Here is a 5,848-nt window from a genome sequence, read left to right as displayed (position 1 = left end):
AGCTTGTTCAGAGCCTCAGACAGTTTCTGGCTTTCATGTTACTGGGGGATGCGTGTACTGATCCCGCTCCCAGAAACGTGCAGCGTTAGGTTTGCCCAGCTCTGAGAGGAGGTGAGAGAGATTGACTGTTCGCTTGTCTGACCTGGCTGTATCCTCATCTTCAGCCCACTGCTGAGATTTCTTTTGTTTTAAGTTTCCTTCCCATTGGGAGCCTCGTTTTTCTGTCAGTCCCAGCCAGAGCAGGGGTGTTAATGCTGGGGTAATCGTCCTCCCCTCTGCACGCCAGCAGCGGGCACCTCGCACTCCCCAGAATGCAGGTGCTGCACAGGAGCTATTAATGCCTCTCTGGCAGATGCAGCCCCATAAATCCTGTGCTGCTGTTTGCCCAGCACCAATACATTTCAAGGAGTTTAATTTAAACTTTATTTATTGCCATCTACTTTTTTCCCTAACAGCCCTTGTCCAATCTTGCATCTGCTCTTGAACTGTAAGGGAAGAAGAGCTGTGACCAGCTCTGACAATTAAAGTTCTTTGATGAACGTGCTGTCATTTGGTGATCTACAGTAACTCTCAGCCATGTGCCACCTCTCTCTTCACAGAGAGTTGCTTTTGTTTTCACGAATGAGCTCATTTACTTGAATGCTCAGCTGTGAATTGAAGAGACTTTTTTTCTGGCTTTGGAGGCCTGCAAGAGGAAATGCTGGAAAGCAGGTTTGCTGTGGGTGCCGGGATGGGGGAGGCTCCCGGCCCAGCGCTCATCTTCACACCGTCCTCTTTGCTCTGCTGGGGCCCTGCAGCCTCCCAGGGCCAGGGGATGTGCTGCCTGTTGGATGCGGTCAACTGTTTAACTTCTGCTGTCGTTTCCCCTTGTTTACAGCAATGTGACAATTGGCATCGGCGTGCCGTGTTAAAAGGGGCACCGCCGCTCTGCTTAGAAACAGCTCGCCCGCCTGCTCTCAGTTCAGCTGCTGTGTGATGGAGATAGTCGTGTTCTTCACTGCCGGAGCTGTGCGCTCTGCGGGGGACACAATTAATCCCCGGATCATAGCGGGTTACGACAAAATGACCTTGGTCGTAGTCCAAATAAATAACAGGGACTGCAATTGAAACCTTATGAAATAATCTTTAGAGCTGGTTCCATTTCTACACTGAGCCTCAGACTAATGTCTGAGAGATTTAAGACAAGCTTGGTGTTTGGTTTGAACAACAAAGAGCTGTGAATAGCTGCATTGTAAGGGAAAAAAACGCTGGGAAATTTCTGGTTTATGATGACAGTGTTTGGGGTTTTCAACCAATGACCCACAAATCTCAGCACTGATAATCTGTTTTTCAGCATCTCTAGGACAGAATTTCAGCTAATTGAGCAAAAAGCATGTTTTGACTCAATATTCACACGACCATCTGAAATGCTGAAATCTGGGGCGGGGGGAAGTAATTGGGATTTTGTTAGCTGTTCTAACCCCGCTTTTTTCCTGAAGACATTTTGTTTTAACCTCCTAACAGAGACCCTTTCAGAGAGCTCGAGGCAAGTGCTGCAGTCCGCGTGCAGCAGTGCCTGCATGGACAGGGCGCTCTGGGCAGGAAAGACTGTCAGAGGGCAGGGGCTGTCCAGGTGTGGTGGCTGTAGACCAGGCTCCCAGTCTCGCCAGTTGCTAGAGGACTGGTTCCTCGGTATGGGCTGTGCACTAGGATGCTTTTCCCCAGGCCGTGCGGCTTGCGTAGGTAGTGCTGCTCAGGGACCTACCCCACAGCTTCTGGAGGACCTGGCTGGAGGACACCCGGTTTCAGAGGGTCCCGTTTCGGCAGCACTTGTGCAATTCAGAAGGCAGTGGGAAAAACACCTCTGCCTTGGTGGGGCTTATGAAGCTTTCTCCATGGAGAGGGAGAGCGTCGCTGTGCCTGGACGCAGGATCGACTCAGTTCCTTCGTGCGCTGCAGAAGCCCTGGGTGGATGAGGGGTGGTGTCTGGGCTCCTAAATCCTCCTGAAATAAGTTAGGGGACTACATCTGCCCAGCTAGGCTTGACTTGTCTCGCTCTGCCCTCTGGTTCTTCCTCCGTAAGGTGCAATTGATAAACTATTTCTTTTTGTCTGACTCTTTCCGTCACTACTGCCTGTGAGCACCCTCCTACTCGTGTAGTTTCTTCCAGCAGGATGAGATCCCAAGCCTCCTGCCTAACCCTGCCCCAGCCACGTACAGCCGAGCTCGTGCTTTTCTCTCAGATTATTTCTGCCTGCCTTACCTTTGCTTCACCTTAAGCACACCAAAAAAAAAAAAAAAAATCAGCAGCACTACCCAGATAAATCCATCTGGTCTCTGTCTCAGCCTCATTTAACCTCCCATTGAAGAGATTGTATCACATGGTATTCAGCTGAAACCTATTACCTTGCATGCCCAAGCATATCATATTGAATTACCTTCACCCATAGGCCTGGAGTGTTTGCTAATAGCTAATGGCATCTTTTAAGTTTGAGGTGATTTATTTGAATGTGCTTCTACTCCGTAGTGCAGCAGGGGCTGCGCGTCGGTGTTGTAAGCAGAGCTCAGCGAGGGAACGCCGAGGGGCTCGGCAGGAAGGTCGCAGGAAGCCGAAGGCAGGCTGGCTTCGCTCCTCCACGCGAGGGAGTGCTGGGTGCTGCTGGCTTTTCCCAGTATTCCCATTCCTCACCGCTGGCCCAGACAAAGCAAGCGTTAGTAACTGGGAGAGGCTGTTTCTGGCTGCACGTAGCAAGAGATGCAGGAGGGCACAGTGCCCTGTGTGCCTGTTGTCGCCACCCTCCGGGTGCTGAGGAGGGTGCGGTGCACCTGTGCCTTCAGGAGTTTCCCGGGAAGGAGGCACTGTGCCATGGACTGACACCCCCCCCCGCCGTTCCCTGCCCTCTGCCTTAACTGGCTCTATGGGAGATGATTATTTTGTGCCGTTCTGATGGCAGCAGCAAGTTCACTTGTGTCATTGCTGGGTTTTGACAACTTACTGCAGGTGTAGGGTAGAACTGGTATGAAATTGCTGTGAAGGAAAAACCCAAAAGCCTATTATAGCCATTTGATGCAATTTTCCTTTCTCTTCCTATGCCTCATCAGTGGAAGTGTAAAAGCCCTTCTGCAGGCCAGGGTCAGATGTGGTAGCGAACAAGCAGCAAGCCAGGCCTGGATGCAATCAGGGTCTGGGGCGTAAGCAACCGTACTGAGGGCACCAGCCACAGGGATCTGAACTCCTGAGGAGCTACGGCAGCAGCTCAGGAGCGGTAGCTGGGGCTTTCGAGCACTGGCTGGTTTCCCCTGTGCCGCAGAAGTCCCCCACGGTGTGCCTGTGACACCCAGCCCGCCGCGTGCCCCCGGCTGCTGGGGGCCAGCGTGCAAACAGCCCGAGGACAAAGCGCAGGGTGTGTGAAGGGAAGAACAGGGGCTGTGGTCTGTAAACATCCAGGCTGATTTTTTTACCAGCTTGGAGAGATTTCTGTTGAAAATCAGCACATCATCCTCTTGTGGAGCAGTTTGGTCCTTGCGAGGCTGGGCTGGTAGCAGCTGAGCTGCCAGCAGCACTGCATATGTGTGCAATTACGCTGCCCATCACTTGCGGGGCGGTGGGATGGGGGAATATTCATCTTTGTGCCCTCCCAGCTCCCTGAAGCCAGCAGCAGCATGGCAGGGGGATGTGCTAGAGTTGGGTGCCGTCTGCCTGCCCACGGCACAGGGACCCCGGGAGAAAGCGGGAATGTTACGGACACAAACCCAGCTCCCTGATTTGTAGTTTGCAGACTGAGTTTTGAGCCTTGTGTTTGTCTTCTCATCAGCCCAGGTGCCCCCAGCACACCGCTGTCCTCGCTCAGGGGTGAGGGAGAACCATGGCATCCAGGCAGATAGTGACTGTAATAAATCAAAGTCGATCAGCTCAGGACCTCTGTTACTCAGGTTTCATTCCTGGCAGATGTGGCACAGAGATCAAACGGTCAAGGTTATTCAATTATCACTCATACCAGCAATGGAGAAACCTGATAATGTATTGGGGCTGCATCAGTGTTATTTACGTGAAGAGGAGCTGTGCTTGCTGTCAGGTGGGAAGCAGCAGAAATCATCTACAGGTGTCCCAGTCTTTCTCTCTCTTCCTCTCACCACCTCTTTTAATAACCGAATAACCTAATCTGATGTCTCTCTGAGATCAATAATAGTGCAGGGCACATAATGACAAACTGGAAAACATCTTCCCCTGGGTGAAGGGAGCGTGTCTCAAAACGGAGCTGTGAGCAGCATCGATACAGCCCGGCAGAGGTGGCACGGCGCGGTGAATGTAAGCAGAGTGCAGCCCCCTCCTGCTGCCCTCCCGCTGCACCCACCTCGCTAGCCCAGTAACTTCCGTCTGCTCTCTCTGTTAACGCTGTTCTTAATTGGTGTTTCGGGGTACTGTTTGGGAGCTGGGTCCTGCTCAGCAGCCTGTGTGCTCCTCCATGTGCTACACAGAGCTGGGGGCGCTGCCCTCTGCGCGGGGCGCAGGCATGCAGCGCTGGCGTGGAGCCTGCAGCTTTTGCCTCCCGGCCCTTGGGCAGAATTGTTAAGTTTGCAGATAAGTTGTTGTCTCCTCTGGTGCTCGGGGTGCTCTGACTCCTGAATGTGCAAGGAGAGGTGAACTGGGCTGCTCAAGAGCTGCTGACGTGACGGTGGGGAAGGAAGCGCTGCCCAGCATGGGGGCTCTGCTGCTGGCTGTCTCTTTGAGTCATGAGTTGTCAAGCACAGCCCCGACATCCAGCTGGGGATGGTCCCTGCAGCAGCATCGGGTGCTCAGTGCTAGTTATCCGTGTGTTATAGGCCAGGTCGGAGCCTCTCTACGTTTCATCCGTGCTGGGGGCAGCGCTCGTTAACATGAGTGGTCTTCAACAGCTCAGCACGCCGTGCCGTGCGGCACGTGCACGTGGTGCCTTGGCAGCGGCTGCACCTTCGTGCCGGTTGTAGCTGTTCCCCGGCATTCGGGTTGGCACATGTGGTTGGTCGCCGGTGGTGGGTTCCTCGGGTGAGAGCCGAGGGGGCACCGTGCGGCACGGTGGTGTGGAGGCAGCGCTTGAAGCAGCTGCGGGAGGCCGGCAGCGTCAAACACAGACTCTGCAATATTTACCTGCCCAGTGCCAGACTGCCAGTGTGTGGGAGAGGAGGAGGATTAGGAAAGGCCATGCATGACACTTCACACTTCTTTGCAGTCATGTTAACTACACCTACTACAAACTACTGTGCTGTCTGTCCTGTGCCCTCTCCCCTCCCTTCCCCAGGTACCCAAAGGGCCAGGGAAGTCGCCTCAAGCACCCCTTGCCCCAGCAGCACAGTGCAGCCACCTCTGGAAGGAGGAGAGCACCTGCTTTGCAGCAGGCAGCTGTGCTGGAGGAGCGTGCGGGACAAGGAGAGTCCTGCTTGGCGTGTCTGGGTTGAGCTGCTCGCACACACGGAGCCGAAGCGGAGAGATGGCCCCGTGCAGGAGCCTTGTGCCAGTCCTTAGACTGTGAGGGTGAGTGCTGGAAGGTGAAAACAAGGGGAGTTTGCTGCTGGGAAGGACTGCAGCCTTTGTCGCCTGAGCGCTGCAGTCGGCCTCCCCAGGGTGGCTCACTCATCGTCTTCCTCGCTGGCACGGGGGCGTTCGCCTCTTCTCGCCGCGGTGTCTGCACGGTGCTGGGCTGGTGCTTGCCGCAGCGGGCTCAGAGCATCTGACCGTCTCCATCCCGGCTCGGCTGCGGGCCAGCGCTGCCGGTCCTTTCTGCAGGACGTGGAAGAGCGTGGGCAGTCGATAGATGTGGAGAAAATAAAGTTGTGAACAGCAGCAGGAGCTGAAATAGCAACATCAATAGCAGTTTCCAGATAATGATCT

Source organism: Leptosomus discolor, chromosome 19 (assembly GCF_034619465.1).
Source record: "Leptosomus discolor isolate bLepDis1 chromosome 19, bLepDis1.hap2, whole genome shotgun sequence".
NCBI classification, from domain to species: Eukaryota; Metazoa; Chordata; class Aves; order Leptosomiformes; family Leptosomidae; genus Leptosomus; species Leptosomus discolor.
The sequence above is the reverse complement of the archived record's forward strand: the minus strand, read 5'-3'. Positions refer to the sequence as shown.